This window comes from Sminthopsis crassicaudata, chromosome 1, assembly GCF_048593235.1.
Source record: "Sminthopsis crassicaudata isolate SCR6 chromosome 1, ASM4859323v1, whole genome shotgun sequence".
Lineage (NCBI taxonomy): Eukaryota > Metazoa > Chordata > Mammalia > Dasyuromorphia > Dasyuridae > Sminthopsis > Sminthopsis crassicaudata.
The window spans coordinates 316,944,312-316,971,319 of NC_133617.1; the positions used below are offsets into that span (position 1 = coordinate 316,944,312).

General features: G+C 30.4%; 1 pseudogene; it reads right to left on the reverse strand.

Moving 5' to 3' along the window:
* The window catches only part of LOC141549845 (transcription factor E2F6-like), a 176,869-nt pseudogene extending 152,373 nt beyond the window's left edge, over nucleotides 1-24,496 (reverse strand).
* Nucleotides 24,497-27,008: the final 2,512 nt, after the last annotated feature.

Consider the following 27,008-nt stretch of genomic DNA (forward strand, 5'->3'; position numbering starts at 1 on the left):
TATCTGAAGGCTATGGAATATTATTGTTCTGTAAGAAATGACCAGCAGGATGAATTCAGAAAGGCTTGGAGAGACTTGCATGAACTGATGCTGAGTGAAATGAGCAGAACCAGAAGATCACTATACACTTCAGCAACAATACTTTATGAAGATGTATTCTGATGGAAGTGGTATCTTCAACATAAAGAAGATCCAAGTCACTTCCAGCTGATCAATGATGGACAGAAACAACTACACCTAGAGAAGGAACACTGGGAATTGAATGTAAAATATTAACACTACTGTCTATCTACCCAGGTTACTTACACCTTCGGAATCCAATACTTAATGTGCAACAAGAAAATTGGATTTACACATATATATTATATCTAGGTTATACTGTAACACATGTAAAATGTATGAGATTGCCTGTCATCTAGGGGAGGGAGTAGAGGGAGGGAGGGGAAAATCTGGAAAAATGAATACAAGGGATAATGTCATAAAAAATTACTCATGCATATATACTGTCAAAAAACAAAAAAAAATGTATAATTATAAAATTAATTAAAAAAAAAAAAAAAAGATTTGGGAACAGCTCTTTCTAATGATGTTAATTTGAACCACTGGGGAAATCAAGTGGTAGAAAATAAGAGAAGAAAGAATTCCAAGTATGAAGGATAACTAGTGACAATTCTCTTAGTTAGCAACCATTTCTTGTGAAGAAAAGCAGAGGGGGCATTGACACTGAACCTCAGAATTTGGAGGCATAAGATATAAAACAACTAGGAAAGTTGAAGGGCATAAAAGTACAAAGGTCTTCAAAAACCAAATAGAAGATTTTTATATTTGTTCCTGACAGCAACTGGAAATGACTAATTTTGATTGAAGAGGGAGATAACATGGTCAAATTTGAGTTTTGGTAAAATGTATTTGACAATTGAGTAGAAGATGGTTTAACATGAATTGTGGCAGGGAAGTCAACTCCTGCAGTAGTCTAGATAGAAGGTGATGAATGCTTGATATTTGATTAACAGTCCACAACCCATTCCAGAATTTCTGTTTATATTTTAAAATCACTATGAGGATTGCATTAACTAAGTATTCTGTACATATCTGTATGAACTAGAAATATTGGCCAATGCTCTATTTTGCTTTCATAGATTAAAATTTTGTTGTCTCCTATGCAAATCATCTTTTTTTAATATTCTGCTTTGTATTATGGAAATTCTTATGTTATTTATTGCTTGTGCTTAAGTTTAGGTTTTTTTTTGTTTTTTTTTTTAGTTCATATAGGTCAGTTGTTGATATTCTTTTGGTTGTCATAGATTCCTTGTGATATTTTCTCTGGTCCCATCTCAAACAAGTCTGAGTGGTTGCAGTGCAACACCATTCATCATTTAGCAACAAAATGAACAGAATAATGAAAACATGAAATAGCCTCATATATATGTATGTATGTATGTATATTAGATTGTCCTTCTTTATTTGCTTTGGGAGCAAATTAATTATTAATCTTTCCATTTTGCATAAGGGGGTGGTTTAAGAATGACGGCCTTCACTAATATTTCTCATTTCCAGAAGCACATCTTTATTTATCTCTCAGCTTTCTTATACTGTAATATTGACATTATTTCCTAGATTAATGGTTTATATTATATACATTTTGAGGTGTTCCTGCTTCTTCCTGACCCCATTATACTCATCCTTATTTAAATTAAATTAAGTAGCTACTTGTGACAACTAATTTAATATTGTTTCAAATAATTATGCTAATTAGATACTGGACCAGAGAGTATTTTAAGAAACCAAGCATCATCACTATCTTAAAATAGCAATATATAGCTACCAATTTTGAAGAGAAATGTGTATATGAATATGTGTATATAGACACGCATGACTGTACACAACACATGCATAGACAAGTGTATAGGTATATACACACATGTATATACAAACTCTCTCTACATGTACACCTTTATATGCATGCATGTATACATGTATAAACCTATATCCACATTTAAATATGTGCATACACATATATATTTATATATGTTCCTATATACATATATTATTGTTATATTGCTTTATTAATTTATTTTCTTTGTGCTCATCACAGATACAGATATTCCTAAGTAAAATATTCACATGTCTCAAAATGATTTTAGAACTCGTTGGTTGATTGCTGTTCTTGGGTTTTGATGAGAGAAAAAAAATGATATCATTATATTGAAATAAAGGTTTAGTATGTATGCCTGGGGCTGAGCAAAAGACATATATGAGTTCAGAAGATTCTACCCTTTCTGAGGCACAAATAGGCCATGTTATTTTAATACTACAATATGACCAACTCAGTCAGGTCACACCATGAACCCAGGAACTCAGTCATAAAGAAGCCCAGGAACCTAGTCACTCCAGCGCAGGAATAAAAAATGCAGTAGTATTTTATTGCAGTGACCTACATATATACATTCTCCAGGCTTGGTCAAATAAATCGCAGCAAAAATTTAAATGATATTATGATGCCTCTTTTATATTAAGTAAAGTTTACAAATCAAAATTTTATGCATGTCTATTGCCAGTAGTTAGATCATCAGCTGGACAGAATGTTTTCCCTGAAATCAGGAAGAGCTGAGTTCAAACTGCTTCAAACACTTAAGCTACCTACAACACTTATTGGTTGTGTTACCTTTACCATATTGCTTAGCCTTGATTTTCTCATCCTTAAGATGAAGATATTACATTTAGCACCAGGCTGTTGAAAGAATCAAATAAGTTATAAAGTACTTTTTCAATATCAGAAAGATATATAAGTTATATTATTATTAAAACAACAACACAATACAAGAATTTATTCAAAAATAAAATTAGGCACAAAATGGAGATCAAGTTGAATACTCTTAAAGATCTTGATAATATAAACTTCATAGAGGGGGGGAATTTCCCTTTATGATTATTGTGATAATTGTGTGTTGAAATGCATATAATGGGGATCTTCTAGATAAATAAAACATAATTTCAGCCAATGCCAATTAAGATGAAATGTACAGAAATCCAAAACAAAAATTAAATTAGAAAGAAAGGTCGTCTTAAAGAACCTGGCAACATATAACCAAATCCAGACCTCAAATAACTGCTTTCTGTGTAAATAGCTCTACCCTCACTTAAATACGATTTTAGGCTTCTCAAAATAGCCAAATACTAATTTTCTTCTATAACAATCTCTTTTTGTAGTTTATTTGGACTCTGGGCACTCAAATTAATTGAGTTACTTGAATAAAAGCAATATTTTAATTCCTTCACTGAGGAATATAAGCACAAATAAACATATTGATATAAATATAATCAACTAAAATTTGATCAGATATATACAAGGTGACTAAAATATAAAACATTGCTAATTTTCAACCCCTTTTCTATTATCTCTTAAAGATATAACAAATTGAATGATTTCCCCATAACTAAATGGTGATAGGCATGAGAAAACAATGTAGGGAAGAAATCACAATGATTTAGGGTATTATGCCAATGTCCTTCTTTAATATGCCACTAATTGTGATGGTAAATTATGTGCATTATATGTCATATGCCTTAACTTGATATCATTTTTAATTTTATAATATATTAGAGTCTTCCCTTTCATCATAGAAAATGAAGTTATTAGAATATGTGTAAATATGTTTGCATTTACATATTGTACATAATATATACATGATCTATTACATATTCGTTTATGCAATGGTAGTGTTAAAATGACAATTTTTTGATAGAAAAGTCTGGTTTCATCAGGCATTTTGGAAACTGGAGCAAAACTGTATTTTGTAGAGAAGAAAATACCATTGTTTTTCAATCTTTTCCTTTTTGAAGTTAGAAAATAATCAAAATAAGAACATCACTGGTTGATGGTCTATACCTCTTCTCAATTAGCATAAAAACAAATTGAAATTTTTGCTTGAGGGAACCAAAGAAACAGCAAGGAACTGTTTTCTTCCTGCTGCATTTCCCTCTGTGTAATCTTTGTGGAAACAATCTTTTGTATCCTGGGCTTTTTATTTCCCTCCCTTTATGTCATGGAAAAAAAAAAAAAACACAAAACAATTTTTCTTCTTAGTAGTTTTCTGTGTTCTGTTAATGCTACAGGTGAAAATTGTATCCACTGTGGGTAGCTTTAATGTAGATAATTTGCCTTTCACTCAGTCTCCCCCTGTTATCCATCTGTGTAGGTAGCCTTTAGTTAGGCATATAACTACATTTCAAGGGCAATGATAGAAACATGCCAGTGTTGGGCTTTCTTAAGCCTAAAATGCCTTTATTCAATCTAAAATCTTTTAAATTAAATGATTTTCAACTTTAGCAGAAAGTTTGGAAATATTTTGGAAATTTTAGTGTTGGATAAAATACATACATACATAGATATGTGTATGTCTTATGTATGTGTGTATATGTACATACGCATATATGCATATATGTGTGGGTATCTGTAGATGTGTATACATACACACACATATATGTATAGATAGATCTGTCTGCCTATGTATATATGTGTTTATATGTATATAAATAGACAGACAGAAAGATGGATAGATAGATAGATAGATAGATAGATAGATAGATAGATAGATATAATGACAGACATGTGATAAAAGATAACTTACATAGAATTTGGGGTGCTTTGAAAATTAACTTACCAAACATGTAGGAAAAACAATAGAATTGCAACATGGCTTTGTGTTTTAACTCTATTGACTACTGAATAATATAAAAGAAAGATTCTTTTCTTTCCTTTTCTTTTTTTTTTTTATTTTTATAGAGGTAAAAGCTGGCTAGGCTTTAATAGTAATTGGTGCACTTTACTGGATTACCATAGCAAATAATAAGGTTATATGGAAAGTTATTACAATGCAATAACTTTCCATTTTGGAAATTTTAGTGTTGAATAAAATACATACATACATAGATATGTACATATATATATATATATATGTATGTATATATGCATATATGTATATATGTGTGGGTATCTGTAGATGTGTATACATATATATGTATGGATAGATAGATCTGTCTGCCTATGTAAATATGTGTTTATATGTATATAGATAGACAGACAGATAGATAAATAGTTATAATCACAGATGTGTGATAAAAGATAACACCTGAAATTTGGGATGCTTTGAAAATCAACATACCAAACATGTAGGAAAAACAATAGAATTGCAACATGTATTTTGTGATTTTAACTCTATTGACTACTGAATAATATAACAGAAAGATTCTTTTCTTTTCTTTCTTTCTTTCTTTTTTTTTTTTTGTTTTTTTTGTTTTTTGTTTTTTTTTTTTATAAAGATAAAAGCTGGCTAGGCTGTAACAGTAATTAGTACACTTTATTGGATTACCCTAGCAAATAATAAGGTTATATGGAAAGTTATTGCATTGTAATAATAAACCCATTATTATGTAATTAAAGTTTAAAAACAGAATGTGGGGGTATTAATCATATTTTGTGGCTATGATTTATCACAATACTTATATTTAAACATTCAAGAATAATTCTGAGAAAGAAATGAACAACAAATGGTGGCAAGGTAGAAACAGGAATTTTTAAATAGCTCTTAATCTCACTAGAATCAGATAAAAATTAGTTTCAGCTTTTTAAAAAATTAGTTTAAAAAGTAACATTTAACTTATATTCAAGATAGTTAAATCAGGAAAGAAAGAAAGGAAGGAAGGAAGGAAGGAAGGAAGGAAGGAAGAAAGAAAGAAAGAAAGAAAGAAAGAAAGAAAGAAAGAAAGAAAGAAAGAAAGAAAGAAAGAAAGAAAGAAAGAAAGAAAGAAAGAAAGAAAGAAAGAAAGAAAGAAAGAAAGAAAGAAAGAAAGGAGGAAAGAAAAGGAAAAAAGGAGGAAGGAAGCAAGGAGGGAAGAAGAAGAAAGGAAAAAAAACATAAAAATATTGATTCATTTGGATGCTGAATCATTTTCAGGGGGATTTTCAAGAGTTTTATTCTCTATTTCTATGCCAGATATTTTTAGTATATTTATGAGACTCTTTTATAATCATTTGAAGTTAGATAAGAAATTATATAAGTAGAATAGAGTTCTAACGATATACTGGATAGAGCTATCCTTAGACTTCAAGATAACAATTTCACAAATACACACACACACACACACACACACACACACACACACACACACACACAAATAAGGTAAGCTAGTTGACCAGATGCTGAAGTCTTCCCCTAGCCTTTGACCATTTTTTAAATAATTGAGTCTCAATTCCTTCCAGAGATTTTATGCTTTTTCTATGATTTTTAAGTTGTTATACAAAACAACTTACCTATAAACCATATAAGTAGGGTCATTCTAAGAATTGTATCACCCCTTCAACTGATATTATGTAAGAATGCTACAAACAATTCCCTTCTTGGGCCTTTCCCGCTCTTTCTTAAGTACTTTGAAATGCAACTTTGCTAAAGATCATAGTTGTTTGCTATTTTGCTATATTGTTTGCTATATTTAATTCAGGTTGAAAAATAGATAAAGAAAAAGATAATAGATATATAGATAGATGATAGATAGATAGATAGATAGATAGATAGATAGATTGATAGAAACCTTCTCTAATTGTATGCTTATTTACATTTTCAGTTTAATTTCAAACATTTTTTTTAATTGACTCTACCAACAAAAATGATCCATTAGGGGCTCTCCAGATGATTTCTTCCACTTTTGTATATTTAAACAGGTGATTCTTCATGCTTGGAATGTACTGTCTCAGAACCATTAATAAAATATTATCTATTAAAAGAGAATGTTATATTGCTTCTTTCTTATCTCTTATCTAAATATTCATGATTATAATAATTTTCATTACCCCCAGTACCTTCATCACTCTGATTCACCCTTCTTTTCCAAATCCTAAAATGTTGCATCCATATTTAGGAAATTTTTATGGGTGTGCATATGTATATATGTGTATATGTAGATAGATCTAAATATATAGATATAACTATAGAGATGTATGTATAAATGTATGTACACATAACTTCATAAATTATCTGAAATCAACATAAAACAATGTAAATATAACTTCTCTTATATTATGTTCTATAACTCTCATTCACCCTAGAACTACATTAACTTTGGGGACATTATTTCACAACTTTTACTGATATTAAGTTTTCATTCTACTAAAATCTTTAAATCTTTCTTAAAATGGTATCTTTCAGTAACTCCTCCATTTTGTGCTTTTGAAGTTTATTTTTTAAATGAAAGTGTAAGACTTAAAACTGTCTTTTTAAACTCTTTATATTCACATTTTTTTTTGTTACACACGACTAAATTTTATGTAAGCTTCATATTTTTCATGTTATAACATTATACAACTATATGTATATATATATATGTGTGTATATATATATATATATATATATATATATATATATATATATATATGAATTTACACATTTAATTTTATTGTATATATCTTTACTATTTACATAGCTGACTATACACAATGCAAACAGTGTTCATGTGATGGGACACATAATTTAATTTGGTACATATTCTATATTGTAGATAAAGAAGTTAATAACTGTGTTCTTTAATTTCAGATTAATCCAAATGTTTTAGTAGTAACAAATTTGCATTCTAAAAATTGTTTTCATGATTTATTTCTCTATATGGAAAGTCCCTGTTTCACTTATTTAAATTACAAATTAACATTTTCATAATTGCTTATGAAAAGAACCATTTTTCATAAAAAGCTGATATAACTCTACACAAGAGAACTAATATTGACCTCAATGCTAAAAGCAAATCAGGCACAGAAATCCTCAACACCTAATTTTTGTTAAAGTACAAAATTTTAAAATGATTCTCATTACATAGGAAATGAAGGTAACTTGATTTAAAAAAAAATCATTCAGATGTGTTTGTTTTTGTTTTTCACTTGATTTGATTTTTTGTAGATTCCCTTCTTGATCAGAATGAATTATAAACCTTTCAAATAAAGCAGTGCACATTTCTTCAAATTTTTTGTTACTTATGTTATTGTGTTCTACTCCATACAAATAAACATCAATAAGTCCCTGTGTGCTCTTTATATGTGCTATTCTACAAATCTTCTTTAGGAGTTGGCACTTCCAGTGTAATTTCTTCAGGAGCCTTGTTTGTAACAACAATCTGTTCATGGAAACTTTGATTGATGGGTCATATAAGCTAATCTCTCATATTCTTTATCATTTCCTAATTCAAGTAGCTGCTTAGCATGATCCTTAATTAACCCATCCAAAGCTTTTTATGTCTAATATATTGGTAAGTTTGTATGCTCTTCAAATCAGTGCTCCCAATGCTGGTGCAAGTTCATTTGAATCAAGAATTCCACCAGGAGAAGATTTAATGAGTTCCATAAATTTGTGAGTTAAATAAACCAAAGAAACATCATACTGAGGTTTTGCTTATCTTAGTGCTTTTCTCACGTTTATATGTTGCACATACATTTCTAAATTTAGCTTTATTTTTAATCTCAGGAAGTCCAAGGAAATTAAGTGATTTTATATAAATACATATATATATATATATATATATATATATATATATATATATATATATATATATATATATATATATATATATATATATATATATATATATATATGTATTTATATATGTGTGTGTGTGCATATATATATATTTAATTATTTGAAAGTTTTCATTTATTACAAAATATACCCACTAAAGTTTACTTTCTATATTCTATATCATCATTAATAATCCAATGCCTAAGAGCAAGTATATATATATATATATATATATATATATATATATACTCATTCAATTCTAATTCATTCTCTAACAGAGCAACATGTTTTAAATTTACATGTCTGTTAGAAAATCATATATAATGCTGATTAAAAGTAGTAAATAGCATTTTTAAAAATATTTAACAATGCCTTGTTTATGAGATTTTACTGCAAAACCATGGATCTGAGAAAATTTTAAAAGTATGTTTTAAAAAAATCCTAGGATATATATATGTGTGTGTGTGTGTGTGTGTGTGTGTGTGTGTGAATATATATATATGATTTTTTTCTTGTGGTCCACTAGAGATTGATTTTCTTTTTTTAAAATATTATTTAACAGTAACATTACACTAAGTACAATTGAAAACAATTGTAATTTTGGGATAATATTTGCATTGCAATAAATGAATTTCAGCCCATAAAATATCACAGCAATTTTTCTTTGTTTATCATGATCATTTGTTTTTTCTTTTTTTTTTTTTTTTTTCAATTTTCATCTTAACTAGTTTTAGTTACTTGTCTTTGGACTCTGATGACTGGAGGAGAGAGTGATGCTTATAGCTTAGCACAACTCTGCATCATTTAAATCCAACTCCCATGCAAGTCAAGATATCACCTTAAGGATGTCATTGGTTCTGAGGAAAACAACAAATTGCATTTAATATGCATTATGTTTTAGTTCTGCAAAATACAAATAAAAAAACATATACACATTTAACTAGTGTTCATTGCACCTTCTCCATCACGATTTTTGCATTTATCTTCTTTTATTTTTTAAAATAATAACTTTTTATTTGCAAAATATATGCAAAGATAAATTTCAACAATTGCCCTTACAAGACTTTATGTTTCAATTTTTTTTCTCCCTCCATTCCCCTGACACCTTCTCCTAGACAGCAAGTAATCTCCTACATGATAAAGAAGTATGGGGTAGAGCTAAGATGGCAGAGAGGACACAAGCATCTATCTAATCTCTCCTTTACTCTCAGACTACTTTTTATGAAACAGCCTCAGAATTGGTATGTGACTGTCAAAACCCACAAATATTGGGAATACAACACATTACCAACAGAAGATAATCACAAAATTCACCAGAAAAGGTCTGTTTTTGCTTGCAGGCTGGGAAGGTTAGGCTAGGCACAGCATCAGGCAAGTAGCCAGTGAGAGCATGAGAAACAGCTCATACTGAGCTGCCCAGATAAGGGGAGGGATGTGGTCTCAACTGGTGGAAAATTTGTGAGTAGAACTTCACTACAGTGTCAGCTAATCTGCTCTGTCAGCAAGACATTAGATGAGTAGAGAAGATATAAACACAAAGGATAAAGATTATAATCCCCAAATACTAAAGTCTCTCTGGACCTGGCTACACCCACCCAGCACTGGGAGTGACTCAGCATGATCTCAGCAGGGTAGACACTAATTCCAGTGCAGATGCTGATCTCAGCACAGCCATTGGTGTCCCACTACAGTTTCACTACTACTTCTTATTGTCTATTGAGGAAGCTTAGTAAAACTACTTTGCCCCAAAAGGAGACTGCAGTTTTTTTATTTGTTTGTTTGTTTGTTTGTTTGTTTTCAAAATGAGTAAAAAGGCAAAGCAGACTCTAACTATGAATAACTTCTATACTGACAAAGAGCAGACTTCAAATGCTGAGAAGAATAAAAGCAGATTTTCTCCAGATGAAGCCCCATATTACTATTTATAGTAATATATTTATAGTATTACCTGGTCCTAATCATACAAGGCTCTCATAGAATAAATTAAAAAGGCTCTTACAAGAGAGCTAGAAGAAAAATGGGGTAAGAAAAAGGAAGCTTTGCAAGAAGGTTTGGATAAGTCATGTTACTCATTAAAAGATAGAATGGATAAAAAAAAAATCAACTCCCTGAAAAACAGAATTACTGAATTGGAAAAAAAAAAAAAAAAAAAAAAAAAAAAAGCTCTTTAAAAAATAAAATTGGCAAAATGGAAAATAATACCATAGAACAAAACAACTCATTTAAAAACTCAATTGGACAATTACAAAAAGAAATTTTAAAAAAAGTAAATGAAGAAAATAATTCATTAAAAATTAGAACTGAATAAATAGAAATGAATGACTGGAGGAGATACCAAGAATCAGTCAAGCAAAACCAAAAAAGTAGAAAAAAAATGTTAAATATCTACTTGGAAAAACAACAGACCTGGGAAAAAGATCTAGAAGAGATAATCTAAGGATTATTGAACTTCCTAAAAATCATGATGTAAAAAAGGAACTTAGACGCTATTTTTTAGGAAATCATTAAAGAGAACTACCCACATGTTATAGAAACAGAAGGTAAAATAGACATTGAAAGAATTCATCGATCACCTACTGAAAGAGATCCCAAAATTAAAACTACAAAAAATATTGTGGCTAAATTCTAGAACTATCAGACCAAGGAAAAATTACTACAAGCAGGTAGGAAAAAAAATTAAATACAGTGGAGCCAAAATAAGGATTACTCAGGATTTAGCAGGATCCACATTAAAGGACCAAAGGACCTGGAATCTGATATTGCAAAAGGCTAAGGAATTTGGTATGCAGCCAAGAATAACTTACCCAGCCAAACTGAGGATTTTCTTCTAAGAAGATGAACATTCAACAAAATAGGTGAATTCTATCTATTTGTGACCAAAAAAAAAAAAAAAAAAATGTAACTAAACAAAAAGTTTGACTTCCGATATAGGACCCAAGAGAACATAAAAAGGTAAAAAGAAATCTTGGGAACTATATAACTATATTTCTGTTAGGAATGTACATGTAAAATTTAGTTTTATTCTTATAATATAAAAAAAGAATCTAGATTAGTGCATGTATAATTTAACTTTACTCTTATAATAAAAAAAAATCTAGATTTGGAAAATTGTATCAGAGAAAGAGAAAAGTCTAGGTACTACTCACTAAGAGACAAAGGAAACCTACTATATCTGAGGAAAAGAAGGGAGGGAGGTGACACAATGTGAATCTTACTCTCATCAGAAATGACTCAAAAAGAAAATATTAGACATATACAATTTACAGAGAAACTTCTGCCACATCATTGAAAAGTGGAAGGGGAAAAGTGAAAAGGGGAAGTGTAAGCTAAATAGAAGGAAATACAGAAATTGTAAGGAAAAGGGTTAAGAAAAGGGGAAGGAATCTAAGGAGAAAGGAGAGGGATCATAAAGAAAAAGAGCTGCATGAGGCTAATGGTGCTCACCAGTTTAATAATGGAGAGGGGGGTAAGTGGAAAAGTAAAAAGAAAAGAATAATCTGGGGTTAACAAGACAGCAGAAAATACAGAATTAGTAATTTTAACCATAAATGGGATTGGGGTAATCTCTCCCATAAAGTGGAAGTGGATAACAGACTAGATTAAAAGTCAGAATACTGCAAAATGCTGTTTAGAGGAAATACACTTGAAGAAGGTGATACATACAGAGTAAAGGTAAAAAGTTGGAACAGAACCTACTATGCTTCAGGTGAAGTCAGAAAAGCAGGAATACTCATCCAGATCTCAGATCAAGCAAAAGCAAAAATTTATCTAATTAAAAGAGATAAGGAAGGGCACAATATCTTGCTATAGGGTAGCACACATAATAAGCAATATAAATATAAACATGTACATACCAAGTGAATCTAAAGTCTTAAAGGAGAAGTTAAGAGAGCTGCAAGAAGAAATAGATAGCAAAACTATAATAGTGGGAGATCTCAATCTTGCACTCTCAGAACTAGATAAATAAACCACAAAATAAATAAGAAAAGTTAAAGAGATAAATAGAATACTGGCAAAGTTAGTTATATTAGTTAGTCTTTGTAGAAAACTGCATGGAGACAGAAAAGAGAAAGGAGAACACTTTCTTCTCAGGCAGTTCATGGAATCTATACAAAAAGTGACCATACATTAGCACATAAAGACCTCAAATTCAAATGCAGAAAGGCAGAATTAGTAAATGCATCCTTTTCAGATCACAATGCAATAAAAATTACAATCAATAAAAATCCAGAAGAAAATAGACCAAAATCAATTGGAAACTAAATAATCTCATCATAAAGAATGAATGGGTAAAACAGTAAATTATAAGACACAATAACTTCACCCAAGAAAATGAGAATAATGAAATGTCATATCAAAATGTGTGCTATGCAGCCCAAACGGTAATAAGGAAAAGTTGTATATCTCTAGAGGCCTACTTGCATAAAATACAGAAAGAGAAAATCAATAAATTAGGCTTGCAACAAAAAAGCTAGAAAAAGAGCAAATTATAAACCCCTAATCAAACACTAAACTTGATATTCTAAAAATAAAAGGAAAAAATAAAATTGTTAGTAAAAACTAATGAATTAATAAATAAAACTCAAAGTTGGTTTTACGAAAAAAACCAACATAATAGATAAATCCTTGGTAAATTTGATTACAAAAAGGAAAGAGTAACATCAAATTTTTAGTCTTAAAAATGAAAAGGAAGAAGTTGCCACAAATGAAGAGGAAATTAGAGCAATAATTAGGAGTTACTTTGCCCAACTTTATGCCAATAAATTCAATAACTTAAATGAAATGGGTGAATACCTTCAAAAATATAGCTTACCCAGATTAACAGAGGAAGAAGTAACTTGGTTAAACAGTTCCATTTTAGAAAAGAAATCGAACAAGCTATTAATCAACTCCCTAAGAAAAAAATATCCAGTACTAGATGGATTTACATGTGAATATACCAAATGTTTAAAGAACAATTAACTCCAATGCTATATAAACTATTTGTAAAATTAGGGATTATTGAAGGAGCCCTACCAAATTGTTTTTATGACACAGACATTGTAAATGACATCTAAACCAGGTAAGATGAAAACATAGAAAGAAAATTATAGACCAATATCCCTAATGACCATCGATGCAAAAAGCTCAAATAAAATCAAAACGATTACAGAAAATCATCTCCAGGATAATACACCATCACCAAGTAAAATTTATACCAAGAATGCAGGGCCAGTTCAGTATTAGGAAAACTATTATGTAATTGACTATATCAATAACCAAATTAACAAAAAAAATTGATTATCTCAATAGATGCAGAAAAATCATTTTATAAGATCCAACACACATTCCTATTAAAACAATAGAGAATATAGGAATAAATGGACTTTTCCTTAAAATAGTCAGCAGCACCTATTTAAAACCATCAGCAAGCATCTTATGTAATGTTGATAAACTGAAACCATTCCCAGTAATATCAGGAGTGAAACAAGTTTGCCCACTATCACCATTACTATTCAATATTGTATTAGAAATGCTAGCTTTGGCAATAAGAGTTGAAAAAGAAATTAAAGGAATTATAATAGGTAATAAGGAAACCAAACTATCACTCTTTGCAGATGGTATGATGGTATTCTTAGAAAACCCCAGAGATTCTACTAAAAAGCTATTAGAAATAATCCATACCTTTAGCAAAGTTGCAGGATACAAAATAAACCCACAGAAATCATCAGCATTCTTATATATCACTATCAAAATCCAACAGTTAAAGCTACAAAGAAAAATTCCATTTAAAGTAACTACCAATAGTACAAAATATTTAGGAATCTATCTGCCAAGGGAAAATCATAAACTATATGAGCAAAACTAAAAAACACTTTCCACACAAATAAAGTTAGATTTAACAATTGGAAAAACATTAAATGCTCTTGGAGCAGATATAATAAAGATGACAATACTACCTAAACTAATCTATTTATTTAATGCTATACCAATCAGACTCCCAAAAAACTATCTTAATGACCCAGAAAAAATAACAATAAAATTCATATGGTAAAACAAAAGGTCAAGACTTCTCCAATTGATGGATAGCCATTCATTTTCTAGTATCTAGCCACTACAAAAAGGGCTGCCACAAACATTTTGGCACATATAGACCCTTTTCTCTTCTTTATTATCTCTTTGCCCAATAGTAAGCCCAGTAGTAACACTGCTGGATCAAGGGGTATGGACAATTTTATAACTTTTTGAGCATAATTCCAGATTGCTCTCCAGAATGTCTGGATCCGTTCACAGCTCCACCAACAATGCATCAGTGTTCTACTTTTCCAGCATTCCCTCCAACATTCATCACTATCTTTTCCTATCATCTTACCCAATCTGACAAGTGTGTAGTGGTATCTCAGAGTTGTCTTAATTTGCATTTCTCTGATCAATAGTGATTTGGAACACCCTTTCATATGAATAGAAATCGTTTCAATTTCATCATCTGAAAATTGTCTGTTCATATCCTTTGACCATTTATCAATTGGTGATTGTCTTGATTTCTTATAAATTAGAGTCAGTTCTCTATGTATTTTGGAAATAAAGACCTCATTTCTAACATATTTAGAAAACTGTCTCAAATGTATAAGAATAGCATATGAACAATTTTCAAAGCATATGATCAATTTTCAGGTAATACAAAAGTAAAAATAGATCTTATTAAAAGAGATAAGGAGGGAATGTATAATTTGACAAAGGGTTCAATAAATAATGAAGTAATAAGAATTCTAAATCCATATGCATCAAGTGATAGATAAGGCAAATTCCTGGAGAAGATTTTTAAGCCTTCTATAGGAAGAAACAGACAGCAAAATTATTATAATGGGGTACCTCAACCTTTCCCTCTCAAAATCAGACAAATCTTACCACAATACTGACAAGAAAGAAACTAGAGAGATTAAGAAGATCCTAGAAAACATAGATATAATAGACCTCTGGAAAAAATTGAACAGGGATAGAAGGTAGGACATGGAACCTATATAAACTAGGACATAAAAATCACACAGTTAAATGCAAAAAGGCATAAATAGTAAATGCATGCTTCCTTATCAGACCACAATACAATAAAATTATATTCAATAATTACCAATTATAAATTAAATAATCTAATTCTAAAGAATAAGTGGGTAAAACCACATATCACAGAAACAATCCATAATTTCATCCAAGAGAATTGCAATGATGAGACAAAAGACCAAAACCTATGGGATCCAACAAAAACAGTTCTTAGGGGAAATTTTATAACTCTAAATAGCTAATTGAATAAAAGACAAAAAGAAGAAAACAATGAATATGGCATATTTTAAAAAAAAGTTTAAAAAATAAAAAAAAATAAAAACTCCCAGTTAAATAACAAATTTGAAATTCTGAAGCAAAAAGGAAAGATTAAGAAAATAGAAACCAAGAAAACTATTGAGCTAATAAATAAAACTATGAAAAACTCAAGAAAATAGGAAAAACACTTTTTGTTATTTTGATAAGAAAAAAGGAAGAGGGAAAAATAAATTACTATCATCAAAAATGAAAAGGGTGAACTTAACCATCAATGAAAAAGAAATTGAAGCTATAATTAGTAGTTATTTTGCCCAAATATACAGTAGGAAGTCTGACAATCTAATTGAAATGAATGAAAATATTTACAAAAATATAAATTGCTCAGGTTAAAGGAAGGGGAAATAAAATACTTAAATGACTCCTGTAGAAAAAGAAATTAAAGTCATGAACTCCCTAAGAAAAAAATCTGCAAGACCAGATGGATTCACAAGTGTATTCTACACACATTTAAAAAAAATTGTTCCAATATTGTGTAAACTGTTTGGAAGAAATAGGTAAGAAAAGAATAATTGAAAATTTCTATGACACAAATATGACACTATTTCCTAAATCAAGGAGAGCCAAAACAGAGAAAGAAGATTAAAGCCAATTTCCATAATGAACAGTGATGCAAATATGTTAAATAAAATACTAACAATGAGATTAAAATAATTTATCAACAGGATATTACAGTATGCCTAAATTGGATTTGTAAAAGGAATGCAGGACTGGTTCAATATCAAGAAAAACTATTACCATAATCAACCATATCAATAACAAAACTAATAAAAACCATATCACAATCTCAATAGATGCAGAAAAAGTTTTTGACAAAATACAGCAATCATTCCTATAAAAACACTAAAGAGAATAGGAATGAAGGGAGATTTCCTTAAAATAGTAAGTGTAGAGGATCTGAACACCATACATATCCTCTACCATAGTGTTGGCTACTCTGCCCTAGTGGCAATCCAATACATAAGCAGAGAAGTTACAAACACAAAAGGTAACTAGTATACTCCAAAGAGTTTCATAGGATCTGGCCACACCCACCCAGCACCAACAGTGACTTAGCTTAATCCCAAGAGCAGCAACTTCTGCTTCCTGGTGTCTGTAGAGGAAGTGTGCAACTTCTTTGACCTAAAAGGAGATCCCAACTTAAAAAAAAAAAAAAATGAGTAAAAAGGCAAAGTGAACTCTAACTATAGATAGCTTCTATAGTGAAAAAAGAACAGATTTCAAATACTAAAGAGACTAAAAGCAGATTGTCTCCAGATGAACCCAAAGGATGATATAACCTCCTACCCACCACACAAAGCTCTCCTAGAAGAAATTAAAAGGATCTTAAAAGAGAGCTAATGGAAAAATGGGGAATGGAAAGGAAAATTTAACAAGAAGGTGTAAAAAAGGCATATAATTCATTAAAAGATAAGTTGGACAAATAAAACAACTCCCTGAAAAACAAAATATGTGAAATGGATAAGGTAAAGAAGTTCCAGGAAAACAGAATTTGTGAATTGGAAAAAGAAAATAATTCCTTAAAAAATTGTGAAATGGAAAAAATTCATAGAACAAAACAATTCATTTAAAAACTCAATTGGACAATTGGACAAATGCAAAGAGAAGGGGAAAAAAGTAAATGAAAATAATTCAGTTAAAATCAGAACTGAACAAATGGAAATGAATAACTCCATGAGGCAATAATTAGTCAAGCAAAAGCAAAAAACTGAAAATATAGAAAATAAAATAAAATACATACTTGTGAAAACAACAGACCTGGAAAATAGATCTAGGTGATAATATAAGGACTATTGGAATCCCTGAAAATCATGATGAAAAAAAGAGCCTAGACACTATTTTTCAAATCATCAAAATAATTGTCCAGATGTCATAGAATCAGAGGGTAAAATAGCCATTGACAGAATTTATCGAACATCTTCTTAAAGAGACCTCAAAATTAAAATTCCAAGGAATATTGTGGCTAAATTTCACAGTTATCGAACCAAGGAAAAAATATTACAAGCAGCTAGAAAAAAAAAAAAAAACATCAAATACTGAGTAGCCACAATAAAGATTATTCAGTATCTAGCAGCTTCACATTAAAGGATTAAAGGGCCTGGAATCTCATATTCCAAAAGTCAAAAGATTTTGGAATGAAGCCAAGAATAAACTGCCCCACTAAACTGAGCATTTTATTCCAGGGAAGTAGATAGGCATTTAGTGAAACAGGAGAATTCCATTTATTTCTGATGAAAAAAATCAGAGCTAAACAAAAAAAAATAAATAAATAAACAAACAAACAAACAAAAAATAAACAAAAAAAAAAATGACTCCCACTTTAAAGACTCAAGAGAAGCCTAAAAAGGTAAAACAAAAAAAAAATACTCTTAAGAACTGTATTTCTGTTATGGCTATACAGAGAACATGCATATTTAATTTGATTTTACTGTTGCAGTATGATAAAGGAATTAGAGGTGGAAATGGATTGTATCAGAAAAAGGGAAAACAGAGATTAAAAAGAAGGAAATTATATCTCACAAAGAGAAGAAGAAAACCTATTGTATCTGAGGGAAAGAAGGGGGAATGAATATTGTATGAATCTTACTCTCATAAGATTTTGTACAAAGAGAAAATATTAGACTTATTTGGTTTACTGAGAAACTTCTCACCTTATTGAAAATTGGGAGGGAAAAAGCAAAAATGGAAGAGGTTGGCTAAATAGAAGGAAATGTATAAATATGAGGGGAAAGGTATAAGAAAGGGTGAGGGACTGTAAAGAGGGAGGAATTTTAAAGGGGAAGAACTGCTTGTGGAAAGTGATGCCAATAAGTTAAATACTGGGGAGGAGGGTGAGCAGAAATGGAAAGAGAAGAGTATAATCTGGAGATAATAAGATGGCCAGAAATACAGAATTAGTGGTTTAACAACAAATTTGAATGGGTGAACTCTCCCATAAAGTAGAGGCAGAAAGAAGACTGGATTAAAAGCCAGAATCCTAAAATATGTTGTATACAAGGTACACATTGAAAGCAGGGTAATACATACAGAGTAATGATAAAAGTCTGGAGCAGAATCTGTTATGCTGTAGGTGAAAGGACACAAAGCAAGGGTAGCCATCCTGACCTCAGATCAAACAAAAGCAAAAATTGATATAATTAAAAATGATAAGGAAAGAAAATATATCTTGCTAAATAGATAATGAAGCAATATCATTACAAAACATATATGTGCCAAGTGGTAGTGCATCTAAATTTCTAAAGGAAAAGTTAAGAGAGCTGCAAGAAGAAATAGACAGCAAAAGCATAATAGGAGGAGATCTCAACCTTACACTCTCAGAACTAGATAAATCAAACCACAAAATAAATAAGAAATAATTTAAAGAGGGAAATAGATACTATAATGTTAGGAATGATAGATCTTTGGAGAAAACTGAATGGAGAGAAAAACGAGATCACTTTATTCTTGGCAGTTCATGGAACCCATACACTGACTCTATATTAGGACATCAAGACCTCAAAATTAAATGCAGAAAGGCAGAAATAGTAAATGCATTCTTTTCAGATCACAATGCAATAAAAACAACATTTAACAAAAAGCTAGTGTTAAATAAACCAAAATGTAACTGGAAAATAAGTAATCTCATCCTATAGAATAAATGGGTGAAACCACAAATCATAGACACAATAATTTCATCTGAGAGGATGAAAATGATACAATATACAAAAATTTATGGGGTGCAGCCAAAGCAGTAATTAGGAGAAATTTTGTGTTTTTAGAGGCTTCCTTGCATAATGTAGAAAAAGAGAAGATCAATGAATTGGATTTGCAACTAAAAAAGCTAGAAAAAGAGCAAAAAACAAAAAACAAACAAACAAACAAAAACAATCAATAGTAAAATTGAAATTCTAAAAATAAAAAGAGAGGTTAATAAAATTAAAAGTAAAAAACCTATTGAATTCATAAATAAAACAAAGGTTTGGTTCTATGAAAAAACCAACAAAATAGATAAACCTTTGGTAAATTTGATTAGAAAAAGGAAAGAAAAAAATCAAATTGTTAGTCTCAAAAATGAAAAGGGATAATTGTCCACCAATGAAGAAGAAATTAAAACAAAAATTAGGAGTTGTTTTGCCCAACTTTATGCCAATAAATTCGATAACCTAAATGAAATGTAGGAATACCTTAAAAAATGTAGGTTGCCCAGATTAACAGATGAAGAAGTAAACTTCTTAAATAGTCCCATTTTAGAAAATGAAATAGAACCAGCAATTAATCAAATGCCTAAGAATACATCCCCAGGACCTGATGGATTTACATGTGAATTCTACCAACTATTTTTAGAACAAATTAACTCCAAAACCATATTAACTATTTGAAAAAATAGGGAATTAAGAACTCCCACCAAATTCCTTTTATGACAGATATGGTACTGATACCTAAACCAGAAAGGACAAAAACAGAGAAAGAAAATTATAGACCAATTTCCCAAATGAATATTTATACAAAAATCTTAAATAAAATATTAGCAAAAAGATTACAGGAAATTATTCCCAGGATAATATATCATGACCAAGTAGGATTTATACTAGGAATGCAGGGCTAGTTCAATATTAACTAAACTATTGGCATAATTGATTATAGCAATAACTAATTAACAAAAAACGTATGATCATCTCACTAGATGCAGAAAAACCATTTGTTAAATCCAAAATCCATTCCTATTAAAAATTCTAGAAAGTATAGGAATACATGAACCCTTCCTTAAAATATTCAGTAGCATCCATCTTAAACCATCAGCAAGCATCATATGTAATGGGTATAAACTGGAGCCATTTCCAATAAGATCAGGAGTGAAACAAGTGATACAATAAAATACAATTCAATATTGTATTAGAAATGCTAGCTTTGGAAATAAGAGATGAGAAAGAGATTAAAGGAATTAGAGTAGGTAATGAGGAAACCAAATTATCATCTTTGAGGATGATATGATGGTATACTTAGAGAACCCCAGAGAATCAACTAAAAAGTTATCAGAAATAATTCACAATTTTAGCAAAGTAGCAGGATACAAATTTAATCCACATAAATAATAGCATTTTTATACATCACTAACAAAATCCAACAGGTAGAGATACAAAAAGAAATTCCATTTAAAATAATTGTCAACAGATTAAATATTTGAGAATGTCTCTGCCATGGGAAAAGCAGGAAATATATGAGCAGAACTCCAAAACACTTTCCACACAAATATTGTCAGATCTAAACAACTGAAATCTATTAAGTATTTTGGATAGATCGAGGAAATGTAATAAAGATGACAATACTACCTAAATCAATTGTTTATTTAGTACTATACCAATCAAACTTCCAAAAAACTATTTTATTGACCTAGAAAAATAACAACAAAGTTCATCTGGAAGAGTAAAAGATCAAGAATTTCAAGGGAACTAATGAAAAAAATCAAATGAAGGTGGCCTAGCTGTACCAGATCAAACACTATATTATAAAGCAGTGGTCATCAAAACCATTTTGTACTTTCTAAGAAATAGATTAGTTGATCAGTGGAATAGTTTAAGTTCACAGAACAAAATATTCAAAACTATAGCAATCTAGACCCCAGCTTTTGAGATAATAATTCACTATTGGACAAAAACAGCTAGGAAAATTTGAAACTAGTATTGCAGAAACTAGACACTAAACCACACTTAACACCATATACTAAGATAATGCCAAAATAGGTTCATGATCTAGACATAAAAAAATAAATAAATTAGAAAAACATAGGCTGGTTTACCTCTCAGACCTGTGGAAGAGGAAGAAATTTGTGACCAAAGAAGTATTAACGTTCATTACTGATCACAAAATAGATCATTTTGATTATATTAAATTAAAAAGTTATTGTAAGGGAATTAGATTAGAAGGGAAGCAATGAAGTGGGAAAACATTTTTCCAGTTAAAGGTTCTGATAAAGGTCTCATATCCAAAATATATAGAGAATTGATTCAAATTTATGAGAAATCAAACCATTCTCCTATTGACAAATGGTCAAAGGATATCAACAGACAATTATCAGATGAAGAAATTCAAACTATTTCTACACATATGAAAAGATACTCCAAATCACTATTGATCATAGAAGTGCAAATTAGAAACTACTCATGTATCAGATTGGCTAAAATGACAGGAAAATCATAGATAACTTTCCCCAAAACTAATGGAAACAATTCATAGCATTAGCAGTCTTGCAGGATATAGAAATAAAGTCACAAAAATCTTCAGCATTTCCATATATTACTAAAGACATCCCTCAGTAAATGATGGAAAGAGAAATTAAAATTATTGTAGACAAAATAAAATACTTGGAGGTCTACCTGCCAAGACAAATCCAAGAAGTATATGAACACAATACCAAAACACTTGTCACACAAATAAAGTCCATGTAAATAATTGGAAAAATATAAATTGTTCATTGCTAGGCATAGTGAATATAATAAAAATGACAATTATGCTTAGGCATACTACTTGCTTAGTGTCATGCCAATGAAGCTGCCAAAACATCATTTTCTAAAACTAGAAAAAATAACAACAAAATTAATCTGGAAGAATAAAGAGTCAAGAATATCAAGGGAATTAGTGAAACAATACTATTGATTTTCATACAAAGCATATTATATCTTTCTTTAGATATCTATTCTGATATAGGTGTATGTGTATGTGTACTTACATACATGTGTTTGTTTTGCTTCTTGGATACTTTGTGCCTGTTTCCTTTTTTATGAGGACAGGTCAGAAATCATAGGTTTTGTAAGGGTTTTGTAAATATTTTGTCGTGGTGATGGAACTTTCCATGACCAAGATATTGCAATAATTCAACCCCAATTCCAAAAGGAATTCTTGCAGAAGCATAGCACAGTATTAAATATATCTCTACAGCCTGAAATAAGAGATTCTGAGAGTGGACATTGATTTCTTTGGATAACCACAAATTCATATGTGAGTGTAGGAATTCAATGACTTTAACCATCTTGGCACTATAGCAGTTAGAGAGAGAAAATGATCTTAATGAAATGTTTCATAAATAAAGGGATTTCTAAACCAGTGGTTTCATGTGTTTTGTTTTATGCATGTGAGCATATGTGGAGGAATACGGATATGGATCTGGGTGTGGGTTTGGGTGGAGGTGGCTGGGTGGGAGAGGGTTCTAGGCATCTAAATCTTGCTAGCCCCACTATTCCTAAGTTATTCAGATAGTGTTTAAATAAAGGGGACTACTCCTTTAGCATCTTTTGAATTTTATTTAATTTTTGAAAAAAAGTATAATGGGTTGAGTATTTTCTATTTCTGGGGTCATTCATGGGTTCCTGTAGGAGTTTTGCATAATATGGATTTTCTGAAGTATAATTTTAAGTGACATTGGCATATACCAGATATCTATATTGCATATTGTGTTCCTCTAAGTAATTTAAAGCTTCTGTTATCTATACACCAGAAATCTAGGTACAAACTACACCTGAACTTTGTTAGAAATGTCCCTTGACAAAAACTGGATTGAGAGCAAAGGCCAAAATGAAAAAAATACTTTTTTTTTGGAGGGGATAAGCCCCAAGAATTACAACCTTGATCAGTATGAGCAAGAGGTTTTGGTTCCCTTAGACATAAATGTTTAGGTCATAAATGTTGCAATGTTAAAATAGAAAACAAGTATTTTTCTTTTGGGCAAATTTGTGAGCTAAATATTATCCTTTAATTACTCTTTAGATAACTGAAGAGAAATTTAAAAGAAGAAAATGATTAAGAAGGAGGAGAAGGAGGAAGAGGATGATGATGAGGAGAAAGAAAAAAATGATGTGGGAATCTAAAGTCATTTTTTTTCTTATGATACAAGAAATCATCATTGTGACTCACTTAACTACCTTTCTTGTGGGGAAACTCAACATCTATTTGTTATTTTTGTTGCTGTTTGCTTTTTGTTTTCTTTTAACATGACTGCTACTAACTTACTTTTAAAGTAAAAGTTTTTTAACCTTTCTAAGACAGTATAATGAGGTCAAAGGATTTGATTCTTGGGATAAAACAGTTTTTTGAAGTGCATTGTCTATCTTGTCAACAGTGAAAAAGATGGGGATTTTGACAACTGTAGCATAAAGAATCAGGACAAAAATAATCTCAGAGCTTTCATAGTTTTGTCACTCTCAGTGAAAGGCTAGAGACAGAAAATGGAATGCAACTATAGAAACATATCATTTAATGAGGGCTCCTGTTTTTGAAGCCAGGCAGTCTTTCCCCCCTCACATATGTTTATTTCATGAACATGATCCAAGAGGGCATCATATTCAGAGGAACCTTATTTCTGGCTAAGAATGACTGTGATTGTGAAATATTGTTATTCAACAAGTTAGATATTTCTTGACTGCATTCTGATAAAAGCTTTAAGAATTAGTGAAATATGACCAAAAAAAAAAACACCCTAAAATATAAAGTGATGACATGAAGGCATCCGCCTCAGCACTAGCATCATTGGATATATAATACCAGGCTTCCTCATTAAGTGTCTTCATTTCTATTTGTTGCACTGATTTTGCAATTACATCTATCCCGTTCATTCTTTACACTCATTCAGTAAGATTCTTATATACATGGTTATTTAGAAAAGGTCACATAATGTATTTGGTAAATGTTATTCCCATTTATCATTTCCCAATTCAATAATACTTCCATATTTGTATTTCTTATTTAATATAGAATTAATCATTCTATCACTCTTTTTGTAAGCCACATGAACCACCTAGCAAAAAATTAAAATGAATTAATAGGGAGGCAAAAGTGACAAAGAACTGGAAACTGGCATCAGTTGGGGAATGACTTAAAATGTTGTGGTATATGAATGTTATGGAATATTATCATACTATAAGAAACGATCAGCATCATGATTTCAGAAAAGCTGGTAGAGACTTATGTGAAATGATGTAAGCAAAGTAAGTAGGACCAAGAGAACATTGTTCTGAGCAACCAGAAGATTATTTGATGATCAATTTTGATGGATGTTGCTCTTTTCAACAATGAGGTGATTCAGGCTAATTACAATAGATGTGTGATGAAGATAGCTATCTGCAACCAGAAAATGGATTGTTGAGACTGAATGTGGATCACAGCATAGTTTTTTGTTTTGTTTTGTTTTGTTTTTGTTTTTGTTTTTTTTCACCTTTTTGTTGTTATTTTCTTGCTTTTTGTTTTCTTTCTCATTTTTCTCCTTTTTGATATTTTTTTTTCTTGTACAGCATGATAAATGTGGAAATATGCATAGAGGAGTTGTATATATATTGGATTACTTGCTACATAGAGGAGGGGATGAGGAAAGGGAGGGGGGAAATTTGGAATTCAATCTTCTTTCAAAGGTGAAAGATGAAAACTATTTTTGCATGCATTTTGAAAATGATAAGTTATAAGGTTAAAAAAAGAATTTAAAAAAGAATGTTCCTTCAAGTTCCATTGATTAATGATTTTAATGTAATGATATTGATTTTATAAGAGGTATATATTCATATTTAAATTAAAACCATGATTTTTTTTTTCTAAATGAAAAACAACAGGCAAAGACAGATTCTTATTTTTCTTATTATTTTTAGAAAAGGAAAGATGAACATATATTAAAGTGTGTATAATAAGAACAATAGGGGTGATATAAAATGTTAAAAATCATTCAGTTGTTTTCAATTATTTCAAACTATTTGTGATCCCCATTTGTTTATTTGTTTGTTTGTTTTTCCTTTTGTTTTATTGTGGCAAATATTATGAGTGGCTTGGCATTTTCTTTTCCAATTCATTTTACATCTGAGGAAACTGAGGCAAACAGGCTTAAGCTAATTTGTTTAAGCTAAAAAGTGTTTGAGATCAGATTTGTATCATCCAGCTAAGTGCTTTATTGACTATACCATGAAGGTTATAGCACCCTCCAGAATATAAAGAAATAAGACCAGTCATAATAACATAAGATGGAATATGGATTTATGGAAGGGGAAAAAATTGTATAGATTAATGGGAAAGGGATAAAGGATAAGATATAGTATAGAACTGTTTGTAGAGAAATAGTAATGAGACAAGGTGTGTACATTAATGGGAAAGGGATAAAAGAAGGAAAGGATGGAGGGAGAAGATAAGAGAGGGATCATCTATGGGTGGAGGAAGATTAAGTAATTTCTAAGTAGGTTTAGGAGAAGAATTAAGATGGAAGAGTTAACAGGGATAGAGAATAAAAGATATATTATATATATATATATATATATATATATGCACTACAACAAAGATCAGGAGAAGAATTTATTTTTTTAAAAGTAGGGTAATAATCATTTATCTCAAAGTCAAACTTAAATAATCAAGAGAGAAATCAGTTCCCTAGATTTCTTGTTTTGCTTATGGGATGTATAAAATCTATGCTACACATAAAATTTTACAGGTTTTCAGAACAAATAAATATTACAGTGAGAGATATCATAGGTGATAGGGCTTAATGAGTTTATAGAATTTAGTTGCACAGAGAAGAAGAATGGTAAAGCAAAAGGAGAGATTGTTATGAATAAATCTTTAAGACAGAGATATGTGAGGTATGTCAATGTGCTGTGGAGTGGATCAGTCTAATGATAGCAACAGACATACAAAAGTAGAAAATAAAAGATGGTTTCATATAAAAGAAACTTAAAAGTTGTAGTACAGGGGGGTAAATGCAGTATGGTATAATAGGTGCAGGAAGAAGTAATCTTTTCTCCTCCCCATAAAAAAGCAAAACCAACAACAAACATTCCAAACATATCCAGAAACCTCACAAGACACAATTTCTAAGAAGTAATCCAAGAAAAGGTAACAATGCATCATTCTGCAGTTCAGATGAGCCTAGGGGAAAAAAAAATGATGGTTTTTGGACATTTAAAGATGGGCTCTGGCCAAGGGCATATATTGCAAAAAAAGTACAGGGAGAAGTTGTGCAGTTGAGCAAAATTATCTGAGGGAACCACAACTTCATTCATGGTTTTGGAACAGGTAACAATTAGGAGCTTTGTTGCCCATTACCTAATTCTGGCTCATAAATTCAGGCTTTACTAAAGAGAGCACCTACAATTT